Source organism: Prionailurus bengalensis, chromosome A1, assembly GCF_016509475.1.
Source record: "Prionailurus bengalensis isolate Pbe53 chromosome A1, Fcat_Pben_1.1_paternal_pri, whole genome shotgun sequence".
Taxonomy (NCBI): Eukaryota; Metazoa; Chordata; class Mammalia; order Carnivora; family Felidae; genus Prionailurus; species Prionailurus bengalensis.
The window spans coordinates 218,980,046-218,992,954 of record NC_057343.1 but is presented as its reverse complement, the minus strand read 5'-3'; the positions used below and the strand labels follow the sequence as shown (position 1 = coordinate 218,992,954).

General features: G+C 35.1%; 1 protein-coding gene across 2 annotated transcripts in view; it reads right to left on the bottom strand.

Annotated features, from left to right (window-relative positions):
- The window catches only part of CDH9 (cadherin 9), a 136,383-nt gene extending 128,940 nt beyond the window's left edge, over positions 1–7,443 (bottom strand). For both annotated transcript variants that reach the window (XM_043600720.1, XM_043600731.1), the window contains exon 1: positions 6,969–7,443. The gene's annotated coding sequence lies outside the window, so the exon portion shown is untranslated. The remainder of the gene's footprint in view (positions 1–6,968) is intronic.
- Positions 7,444–12,909: the final 5,466 nt, after the last annotated feature.

The window sequence follows — 12,909 nt, the reverse complement described above, 5'->3', positions numbered from 1 at the left end:
GAGAGAGAGAGAGAGAGAGAGAGAGAGAGAGAGAGAGAGAGAGAGAAACCATGAGCTGGGAAGGGGCAGAAAGAGAGGGAGACACAGAATCCGTAGCAGGCTCCAGGCTCTGAGCTGTCAGCACAGAGCCCAACGTGGGGCTCGAACCCACGAAGTGTCAGATGGTGACCTGAGCTGAAGTCAGAGGTTTAACCAGCTGAGGTACCCAGCACCCTTCCATGCTCATGTTTAAATAAAGGGTTGCAGTGATACCAAAGGCGTGCTTCATTTGTTTAGCAGCAATCCTAAAAACAGCATAGGTCTGGGAAGATGTCAGACATCCGCGATGGCCTCATTAGAAAATTCAAATTGTGTGACTCTTCTCTTGAGCATGGCATGAAACCCCACCTCTTCCTAGTCTCCTTTCTATCATGTGGTCTCCATCAGTTTCAGTATTCATCTTTGGGTATAAGTAATTATATCATATCAAGTAGCTTCCTGATATATACTTATTTTTTAAATAATATCAGAACAATTGTCTTCTTATTTGTCTAAAATCACAAAAAAATTCCGAAGTTGGACATTTCTTATTTTAAGTAGCATTCCATATTCAGCCATTGAAAATGAAATTTTACATGGGTTTCAAGTCCAAAGTAGTGAAGTTGAGACACATCATACATATCTTTATATCTATGTTGGTATAGAGAGATAAACATATAGATACAGTGCTGATAAAAACTCTTCATTTTAATGTGTAAAATAATATGGCAATATTAAAAAGGATGTTTATTATTGATATTCACTGTATTTTAATAGAACTACCTATTTTAAAGTGACCAAAGTTAATTTTATCATAAAGAAAAATATATTTATTGCAGGTATGACAATAACATTCTTCGTTGTTAATGATTGTATCAGAGGTCTCAATTCTAAGCTAAGCATAAAAATCAGACAAATATGATTTGCATACATAATCATACATATTATTGTAATAGTACATCAATTGTTTCATCTTTTGAAGAGTAAGTACTGTCAGAAATACAAATCTAAACTTTATGTTAAATATAACAGAATTAAATCTACCTATAAAATATCACATCATCTAGATAAACTGGCAAGGTCTGGGGGAGAAGGAAAAATATTATCTTTCTTTTAATAGTTAATCTAATTCCTGCTCAGTACATGCACACATAGTTGATTTATAATGTACTAATAGGTTATAACATTAATCTAGGAGGAGTGGTAATAATACAAATATTTATCCTTGTTGTATTAAGTATTGTGTTTATCTTATTAGATATAAGGAAATGATATTTAATCTTAGTATTACATTTTTAATATAAAACAATTTTTCAGTTAAGCAAATAATTTACCCAGTAATATAAGTATAAAATGCCTTGATCTAATCCTCAGCTAGGGAAAATGACTAAGTAAATAACTTTAAAATTCCACCATGTAACTGTGCTTTCTTTGTATTATACATAGCAAATGAAAAATAATAAGGATTTTATTTTCTGATAGTAATAATAATCTAATTTTTATCAATATGATTTGAGATAGCATTATAACTCCTACTTTACATGATACTTTACCTCCCATGGTAGGAGTGGGTAAAGAGATGATATTTTTATGAGGTTTTCAAGAGTTGCGGACATTCAGTGGAGAAAAATTATTTCTGGTTAGGGTTTTAAAAAGTGAAAGTCTAATTCCCCCTATTCAAAAACTTATCCAGATCAGCCATAACACATGGACTATCATTGAGTTTATTTTTTCCAAAATTAAAAAAAATACATAGTATTGCTATGTCATTATTTATTCATAATATAACATCTATAATCACCTGACAAAAGAGCTTTTTAGTGTATAATGAATGTTATACCATTTTAACAATTTAGAACTACAATTGATGTATACATCGATATGATTGTGTTTTCCATATATTTTTTGAGTCTACACACACATAAACACACATACACACAGAGATACCTACAGATACAAGTATACAGAATTATGAATGGGAACACAGATATAGATGCAGGTATGTATATTTAAGACAGAAAGGTACAGATATATAGGTTACTTTGTAATTTGACCTGTGAGTTTTCTCGGATGTTTAATCTGTGATTTAATTACCACTACAGAGAAAAAGATTTGAATTTCTTGAATTTATGGTATATTCTTTGCATTTTAAAGCATTGATAACACATAGAAGTGAATATTTAAAAAATATTTCTGGCAATTACATTAAATAATTGCAGTAACCTACTTTAGTGGAAAAAAAATAGATGGTGAGAAAGTTACTTGATTATCTGGGGGAAAACTCCCCTTGAAAACTTTCAGGTTCGATGTCCCAGTTTTAGAAAAGCAGAATATTTCACATGTCTTTTGTCACAGGAAGTGGTTATTGGTGTTTATTTGTTAGACTACATATTGTTATACGTGTTGTATCTCCCTTGTTATACTGGCTTCCCGTGAATATTATTTCTAGATTACTATGACTTTCCTGAAATTGGGTTTCAGTAAAATGGGGAAAAAGTTCTTTATGCATTGGATACTTAATTAATAATAAACAAAGTATAGTAAGCTTAGCATGTTCTAATATAAATTCTGTCAGGTATATCTATTTCTTAAATACATTTAGGAACACATTCAACTTTAAACTCAAAAATCAAATAAAAACTATTAGCCACTGCTATTTCCATTAGAAGATGAATAAGTGTTGAGAGTAAAAAAATTAATGAAGTCATCCATGCTTTTCACAACTATAAAGCTAATCTCAAGAAGTGATATGAAAGGCAAGCTTTTTAATTCATACTTATGAAATAATCATACACTCTGGTGTTTCATTGATTAATTAGAAAGACCAAGACTTATCTTGCTCTTGAAGAGAAAAATAATACAAGAGCACTCATTTCTCCTGCAATTGATTTATAATTTGGCAAAGTAATGCAAAAGCACAGAAAAGGAAAAAAAGAAAAGAAAAACTCTGTCACTTTCAGAAAATATTTAGGTGTTCTCCTTTTCCCCACCTTTCCTCTTGAAAATAAATCTCTTTCCCTCTTTGTGTGTGTGTGTGTGTGTGTGTGTGTGTGTGTGTGTGTGTCTCCCTCTCTGTCTCTGTCTCTCTCTCTGTGTGTGTCTCTCTCTCCCTGTCTCTTTCTCTCCTACACACTCATGCATGCACACACACCTCACAGCAACAAAAACAATACCTTATGAGGTTACCATTTTCCCTTCCTAAGCAGTAAGATCCATTATCATGACTTTTATGTTTGGGGAGATGTTTCTTGGTAGTGCTAATATGAAATGTCTTGCTTAGGCTCCAGAGATCATGCTTTTATTCAGGCACTTTGCATTCTTAATGTGGCTGTAAGACCATCTCTTACTAGTGCTAAATTTAGGGGTAAGAGCATTAACATATTAGGACTGCTATGGAAATGTATAAAAGTGCTATAAAGACACTCACCTCACTGTGCATTTCCTACCATATTTTAATGATAAAGATAATGGTGGTTCCAGGCAGAGGATTTGAAGTGACTCATAAGAGAAAAAAAAAACTTTTTCAGAATGTTTAAAGCAATCCAGGAGATACTGTTGTCAACTAAACACTGTGTGTATGTGTGTGTGTATACCAAATGATTTTCATGAGTCAACATTATTTATTTTCACATAATGTTGCCAATTTTAATATACAATTTGACAACATTGGATACATAATCTTATCTTTTTAAACCTCCATGTTCTCATGTAATATCAGAGTTGAAGGTGGTTAAAATCCCTTTTCTAAAGTTCTAGTTTTATTTAAACACCTAAATAGGATAGTATCATGGGTATTAAGAGACTTTGGGGGGATATATTTTAAGACACAACTCATTTTTTAAAACAAATATGCAAGATACAATGAACAAAATTATGTTACCTTAGGAAAGATGTTCTACAATGAAAAATTATTACAAATTAGCATCAGGTAAAGACAAAGCTAGTTAAAACCAATGCGGTTTTGGTTCTATTTCACATGCTGTCATCTTTCTTAAGAAAACTTAATTTTAATTAAGTAGATAATTTAAGCAGTAAAATACCAAAGAACTTAACTAGACTTTTGTCTAGTTTTGACAATAGAACAAACTTACTCTACAGTTAATATTACTATTGATTTAATATTTATATTATAATATGGTAATATAAATTATATTTATAACTTTATAAATATAGTATCAAAAGTATTGATATCGAAGTCATAAGTATAAATATATACTTTAAATGTATAAATATTTAAAATATCACATTGGACGTTTTGTAAGTTATCACACTGTTTTTTCGAATGTTAGATTTATTTATACTTTAGATTTAAATTTTCATTTGAGAGAACAAAATTAGTCTTAAAGAATATAGCAATCTAATGATCCATTACATTGAAACATCTGTATTAATGCTAAGTAATTATTCATTTAGACTGTTCACTTTCATAGAGAACAAATTACAGCCAATGTTTATTCATGACATATTCACATGTATTCTTTAAATTAACTTTCATCTAAATTTATACTTTCCTGCATACAATATATTGCCATATTACTCATATATTTTATGTTAAACAATTTGAAGCATTGTCCAAAGCATTCTGATTAACTCCACCTATACATTGTGCAAATATTATAGAAAAGGCGTATCTACTTCAAATCACTATGTCTAAAGAGAGGTAAGCCAGTGGAAAAAAATTTCTCCGGTTATTGTTTTTTAAATCCCAGTTGGTGAATGCACCATAGAAAGGACACTTCAGAGACTAAACTTTGTATATACAGGGGTTGTAGGAAAATACCAAATGAAATCTCTTCATGGAAGGTGACATTCAGAAGAGCTTCTGATCCAACATGAAATGTATCAAGTCAAACAACACAACATTTAAAAAGATCATTTCAAAGCCAACTTTGATATTGTGATCTTGCTACACATAGGCAATGGTACAATACATTTTTACTTCAAATATGCAATGAAACAACATTGGTGAGTAATTATGCAAGACCATTTCAAAATTGTCTTAAAAGCTATCAGCTAATGTAATAAAGGGAAAGACATATTTTTTCATCCCAGAAAATAATGTTATCTTAGATGACTTGTCTTGTTAGTCTTACCAAATCTATCTGACTTAAAGTTAGAGAATTACTTTCAAATTGATACTACTATCTGCTTCCCCTGAAGCATTTTTCTATTCATTATTCTCAGAATTAGATTTGCTCGTACCATGCACTTTACCTTACATTTTCTCATTTTTCAAAACAAGCAACTACAAAGTTGACAGTATTTCAACATCTCAGGATACATCTATTAAGGGCATATAGTTATTTCGTACTCTTTCTTTGTGAAAACTTCGGTTGAATTCCTGTGCTTGATGCCAAGACCACAAATGCATGCTGCTCCTGTTATGTCTAAGTTCTTTGCTACTATGTGCTGAAACAACGTCCTATTTCATTTTCTTTATCTTTTAAAAGATCTACTGTTCAAACCTGGATTAGCCAGATTCATGGTTACACAAATGTGTTCTACATGTGACATAGCATTGCCTAGGCAATGAAGCAGGCAATGAAAATAGGATTTATTCTCCACTGAATGCAGTAGATTTTAAACACATTTCTTTTCCAGTTAAGAGCACTGAATGATCAAATTCATTTTTAGTCAGCTATGGCTGAAGATGGGTAACTCTTCTTATTCCATAGATAAAGAGCCAAATGAAGATTTCTTCCTGCCACGCAAAAGTTACCACTTTTTCCTGTCATGAAATCATTCATTTTTTTTTGTGCTACATAGATTTGGAAAACCTTGTGGAAAAATATCTTTATTATTAGTAAACTCGTAGATCTATAACATAAAATATTAAATGACAACAGATCTTCAGAAAAGACCTCCAATTTCTCCTCAGATCTATAGTCCACTACATTCTCATCAAAAGTTGATCATACAAATAAATGTGAACTTAGCTACTTACTACAGGTGATCACCTTTCTTTTAGTGCACCTTTGGTTTTCAAATTAGATTCTGAGAACACACACTGTTACCAGTATCTAAGTGTCAATACTATAGAATGCTGACAACCTTGTAGTTGAGATTCATCATGCTTTTTTTGAAATTAATGTGCTTAAGAATTTAATTGATGTGAATGGTTATGTTGAGTATGCAAAGAAAAATAAAACAATGCTTCATCAAATCATTGCATTTTCCATATCATTTCAAAAAAACATGCCAATTTTGCCTTTGATGCTCTCCCTTCTGTGATTTTCATCCAGTCTTTACTCTATTAAGATACATTTGCCTGTGATAATGGAGAGCAATTATAGCCAACAGAGGTGCACATTCAGAATGTTGACTTGAGTGAGAGCCATAAATATGTGGAGAAATCTTCTTTGCGAGGTATAGTGATCACCTTAATCCTGACAGCCTATGTCTGTCTGTCTCTACATGTGTTATTTGTACTATTTATATATCATTTTAATATTAAAACTAAAGAAATTATTTATTCAATGATGAATAAAGATGCCTTTATTTTTGACAGTTCTGACTCAAATTTTGGAACCAAAAGTTATGAGAAAGCCAGGAGACCATTTCAAATTAATATAATAATAGCATACATAAACACATTAATGTGAGTAATTCAACACCCCTCCAAATCAACAAACGCAATGTGAAGTTTAGTTTTATTTTTATAATAATGCTCCATGTGCAAATTTTAGCACGATGAAAAGAGCTTAGATGGGTATCTGTTTTGTAAAAGTAAAATATGAAGCAAGCATTGCTAGTTTTTTTCACTGAGCATCTTAATATCTTATTCAAATACTACAAAATAAATTCTTACCTGCTTCCCAACAAATGTTGAGGGAAGGAGAGAGAGAGTGCAAAATAAAGCAACTAGGAGAAAAGCAGTGTTTGTACTAGTTCGGTATAAGAAAGCAAAAACTGAATAGATTGTATAGTCAGGTAAAGTAAATAGCATTTACCTTGGTTAGTAGCGGAACTGAGTTTAGCCCTGCTCAGCACTGACAATTCCGGTGTTGCTTCTGTCTCGTTCCTACTCTTCTCTTTTTATAGTATCTTCACAGCTGAAGCTTCATGCATCTCAGTGTGCCTCCCTCTCCGAGCATCACTTTTAACTCAGACAGGCAGGAAGCTGAAGCCAAAGAAACTCTCTGTCTGATTGGTTTCCATTCAGCGTTTCTGATTAATAAGAGACGTCCCTCACGTAGGAAGATATTGCCGCTGATGGCGCTGCAGGGCTCAAGGGTTGGGGCTGGGGGAGGAAGACCTGTTCAGGCACAGCGATTTGCAAGCGAATGAAGTCGGAGGGTTCAGAGAGGAGGGCTTTGTCAAAGACCCCCACCGGAGAAAATAACCCAGTGTTTTTAGTCTCGGTTAATCAGCCCTGCTTAATCTGTTTGCAATTGGGAGAGAGGTCACAGCGTGTCTGTAACCTGTAAATCATCTGTGGAAAACATGTATCTCATGGAGAATGCTTCTGCTCAAAAGAAATTTTGGCTACAGTCCCTGCAGAATTCACGACTACCTATTCAGTTCAGTACCACAATTTCAAGTTTACGAAAATGAAGAGAAAGAATCCAGATCGCATTTATCATTGATCATGAATTGTTATCTGTCACCGAGTTTATAAACTAAAATAACCTTTCAAAAACAGTGATTTAAAAACATCTAATAACTGACGTCCTAATGTGTTCTTTTTAAGCAAGGGAATGATTTCAAATACAATTTCAAATTTCTGCAACCCTGCTTTTTATTTGATAATGCAATGGGGGGGGGGGGTCACCTTGTCCAGAAATGTCAAAATTAATTGTGACCATAGACACATCACAAGAACTTACATGGTCCACCTGTTAGATTCACTGTTGTACACTGTACATTATTAGAGAGAGTAAAACACGAGAGAGTCAAACCCTGTTTCAGAAGAGAAGTCTCTTTAGTACTTCTGGAAATGGCACAATAAGAAGGATATTGATTAGTAGATAAATCCTTCTGAAAAGAAGTTCTAGTAATAGTTGTATGAAATGCACGGTGGGAATATGGCTCACTTTATAACGGCTCGTTAAGTCACAATAAGTAAATAGCTTAAGTGCCAAAAAATATCAATATCCTATTTGATGCTTCAAAGGAAAACTGACAATAGAAAATAAAAATAAAATTGCCACCTCCCACCCCAACAGTGACATTTATCTATAAAGTATAGATTATAGAACCGCCTATTTTTGGCATGTGCACTATGGAAGTTCATTTCTTAAAAGGGAAAACAAATACTTAGAAAATACAGTTTTACATATCCCAAAATAAAACATGGCACTACTAATATATGGTAATCGAACTTGGAGTACAAGGTTTTTAAATAATTGTGAATTTCAAGTGTAGGAAATGGACAAAAAAAAAACGGACTTCATTTTGCTCATCTACAAATGAAAGAACAGAAAACAGAAATAAAGCTTTATGCATATTATCCAGGGCTAGATGGATCCAAGTGGTTAAGAACAGCTTAGTGAATTCTTCATGGAGGCTAAGAGTGTTTTCTTGAGGCAAAGATATTTAATATAAAATTCACACACTCTTTTATATTCATTTCTTCCAGGTCTACTTGTTACTTTAAATAAAAGTGCATATTATAGAAGTCTCTTTGTTAATTCTGAGATAAAGTAGTATATGTAAAGTGGGAAAAAGAACCAAACAAAATATTTTATCATAGTTTAACATAAATATTCACAAATACAAGCTTTTTTTTGGGGGGGGGGGGACAGAGAGAGACAGAGCATGAACGGGGGAGGGGCAGAGAGAGAGGGAGACACAGAATCCGAAACAGGCTCCAGGCTCTGAGCCATCAGCCCAGAGCCTGACGCGGGGCTGGAACTCACGGACCGGACCGCGAGATCGTGACCTGGCTGAAGTCGGACGCTTAACTGACTGCGCCACCCAGGCGCCCCAGTACAAGCTTTAAATCCTTAAAGTTGAATAGATTTCATTTCAAACCCAACTGTAAGAAAAAACCTGTTTTGTCTGAAACTACAATCCAACAAGCATTCTATTGTTACCTGATTTGAAGTTATTTTTACTACTTCTAGAGAAAGTGGGGGGGGGGAGCATTTTTACCACATTAAAAAAATGGTTATGGTTGTGCTATCAGGAATCTTCTGCTCTTTTCTTCTTTTTCATAATGATTATGAAGCATTTGAAAACAGAGGGCCTAAACCATGGAATTTTGGAAAATTATTTTGTATCGTATGTATAGCTACTTGTAAATTTTCATGTAGAAGTAGAAATCTATATTAAATAAAACATTTTAATTTTTAAAATAATGTTTATGAATATTTAGCAACAGGTTTGCACAAAAATATTATTCATTCTTATTATTTATAGTAGGAGTATATTTTCCCTTCTGATATACTCACACATCAAAATCATTAACAGTAAATGTAAAATATTATTTGAATTATTCTTTCCAATATTATTTTAGCATAAGCTAACTTTTCTTAATCGTTTGGTACTGTAAATGTGTCAGAAGAGCCAATTAATGAGCCTAGCAAAGAGCAAGGCATGGCCAGCTATCAGGGAAAGTCCAAGGCCTGTCCTGGCATCAGTCCAAAACAGGACCACAAGAGGCTGGATGAAACCAGACAGGCCCAAGATGCCATGACAGGAAACAGGAAACCCCTAACCAAATAAGGAATAAAAAGTATGGAAACCTCCTTCCAAGGAATCCCAGCTTCAAGTAAGGCAGATTCCACCCTTTGTTAATAACTGTGGATAAAAGATACAAACCTGAATCCCTGGGATGCAGCTCTCTCTCTGTCTCTCTGTCTCTCTCTCTCAAGCTCACGTGCTTTCACATCTGGAAAGTGTACTTTTGCTTTAATAAACTTTCCCGCCCTTGTCACTCTCCCCCATGTTGTGTCTGTCCTTGAATTCTTTCTCCTGACAAGAGCAAGAGTCTCTGGTGACATCCTAGGGATGGCTGGGTTAAGGCCTCAGGGCCCAGGTTCTCCCCATTTCAACCAGCAACAAATGTCCCATATGAAAACAAAACAAACAAAACAACAAAGAAAACATGTCTTTGAATTTTTTTATTTTCTTTTTATTTGAATGTAATGCATCTCCATACTCAAGGACTCCACCTATTTAATTCTGTTCAAAGCAACTCTATCCTTGTGATATTGTGATTCATTATAAAACATAAATATTTAGTCTTCATCCGTATTTCTGGCGCAGAGCTCCTAAAACCTTTGAAATTTCGAAAGTGATGAGAGCATAAAGTTGTCTTTTGTTATGTTAATTATATGACTTTTCTAACACCAAAAAGGATGGGGGCTGTTTGCCAGGAGAACCAACCATGTGATTAGAAGGTTAGAACTTTTAGTCCTATACCCTTGATTTCTTGGGAGAGGGGTGGGGGTAGAGGTTGAATCAATCACCAATGAGCAATGACTTTATCAGTCCTGCCTATGTAAAGGAGTCTCTATAAAACCCAAAAGCACAGGCAGGGTTCAGAGAGCTTCTGGGTTAGGGAACACCTAGAGATTTGGGAGAGTGGCACATTGGGATGGGTCATGGGTTCCATGCCTTCTGTATCTCTTCCATCTGTCTCTTCTCGAGTTATATCCTTTTGTAAAAAACTAGTGATCTAGTAAGTAAAATGTTACTCTCAGTTCCCTGAGCCCTTGAACCTAAGGTGGGGCCTTATTTCTGAACAAGAGGAAGCGGCTTGGTCAGAAGTAAAGGTTAGAGCCTGAATTTGTTACTTGCATCTGAAAGGAATGGGGGTGGAAGGAGGCAATCTTGTGGAACTGAACCCTTAACCTGTGGAATATGATGAAACTTTCAGATAGATAGTGTCATAATTAAGTTAAATTATAAGACAACCAACTGGTGTCCCAAGAATTACATGTTGGTGTGGTGAACCTCCGTGCCTCCACATTAGAATTGGTACTGGAACCTATTTATCCTGCCATGTAGACAACTCCAAATATTTTCCTTTTGAATTTTAGTAATTTTAGACTGTTGAGAAAGAAATATTGAAAAAGTCAAGTAGTCATAATGCTAGTTTATCTTGCGCTGAAATGGAAAATAACAAGATGAATTAATGAATAAAATGAATTTTATGCTAAAGTGAGTTGTTGAGCACACAATTGGCCCTTCAGTGTTCAGAGAGCACCATGAAGACATGGTATTGAACTGGGACAACTGTGAGAAGTGTCCTGGGCTATGACACGACTCCTAAGACCACCCTGGAATTTAAAACCAACAGCTGAGAACAGCTCACCTCTTCCCAGCTCAAATCTTTGTAGAACATCTGTTGCCTGCCACTGTTAAGACTAACCCCCACAAGACCTTGAAACCAAGAATATGCTTCTATAATCTAGAGATTAAACTGTAATCAGGATGGAGCAAAATTTATGAATTATTCCCTCTTTTAGCCTAACATGCTGTCAATATTAGTCCGGTCACTGCTCACGTTCCTCCTTACATCATGTCCTCTCTAAGTTGAAGTTTCCCTGTCATTTCCCCATGATTCTTGTCACAATGTGCTTTGAGATCTCCCCACATCTCATCAAAATTCCCTCAGACCAGTTATACCCACTGGTGAATCTGTTTTAACATCAGAAAATTGTGTCCTGAGCCTTTTCTTTGGACATTCCTTTGGATTCCCAGCTCTAACTCAAAGATGGCTATTGTCTGAAGATTCTTTTCTGTTTCATATTTCTCACATGAGAGATATTACTCCCATAGTCCATGTACCATTGGACCTAGAGTTAGAATGAATTGTCTCCTTGCTTGTCACTGCTAGACCATTCTTCCTCACCTCTTTACCCATACATGCCATAGATTTTATCATGCCTAACTCTCCTTGTTGAAATCAGTTAAAAGTGAGATGATTATTACTCATTCATTGAAGCTGAGTATAGTACTTGGTTTAGTTTCTCCTTCTCCTATCTGCTCTCCTTCTTCTTTTTCTTTAAAATTTTTTCCATGTGTATTTATTTTTGAGAGAGAGAGAGAGAGAGCATGGGTGGGGGAGAGAAGAGACAGAGAGGGAGACATAGAATCTGAAACAGGCTCCAGGCTCTGAGCTGTCAGCACAGAGCCCGACACGGGGCTTGAACTCAGGAATGGTGAGACCATGACTTGAGCCGAGGTCAGATGCTTAACTGACTGGGCCACCCAGGTGCACAAACTTTTTCTTCTTCCTCTTCCTCTCCTTCTTCTCCCTTTCCTTTCCTTCCTCCTCCTCCATTATTATGTTGTTGTTGCTGTTGTTTTGATTTTTAGCCACTACTCTCATCATTCTTTTTTTTTTTTAATGTTTAGTTACTTATTTGGGAGAGAGAGAGAGAGAAAGAGAATGAGCACAAGTGGAGGAGGAGCAGAGAAAGGAGAGAGAATCCCAAGTAGGTTCAGCACTTTCAGCATAGAATCTGATGTGGTGTGCAATCTCAAGAACTGTGGGATCATGAACTGAGCCAATATCAAGAGTCAGACGCTTAACTGCCTGAGAACCCCTCTCATCATTCTTAAATTAAGCAACCACTTACATTATTTACACAACACTTTGACTCCTCTTGATTTTTCCATTTCCAATGATTATTTCCTCCTCTCCTTTTCAGCTGTAGCCTTATCGTCATACCCTATCTAGAAGAGAAAAAACCTGTGGAACCCTGATAGCTCTTCTCATTCTGTGCCTCAGGGTAGAATAGCAATGAGTTGACTCAGTAAAACAAAACTGGACCCAGATGAAAGGCTACTAGATTTCTATTTGCCTTTTATGATTGGTAAATGGATGTCAGTAGAGGACAAAGTCAGAGGAGAGAGAATGATCTTTTCATCCATGTGGCCTATCTCAACCAGAAAAATCAAAGGACCTGGTGCCCCACAGGCCCCTCGTAGGACATGGAT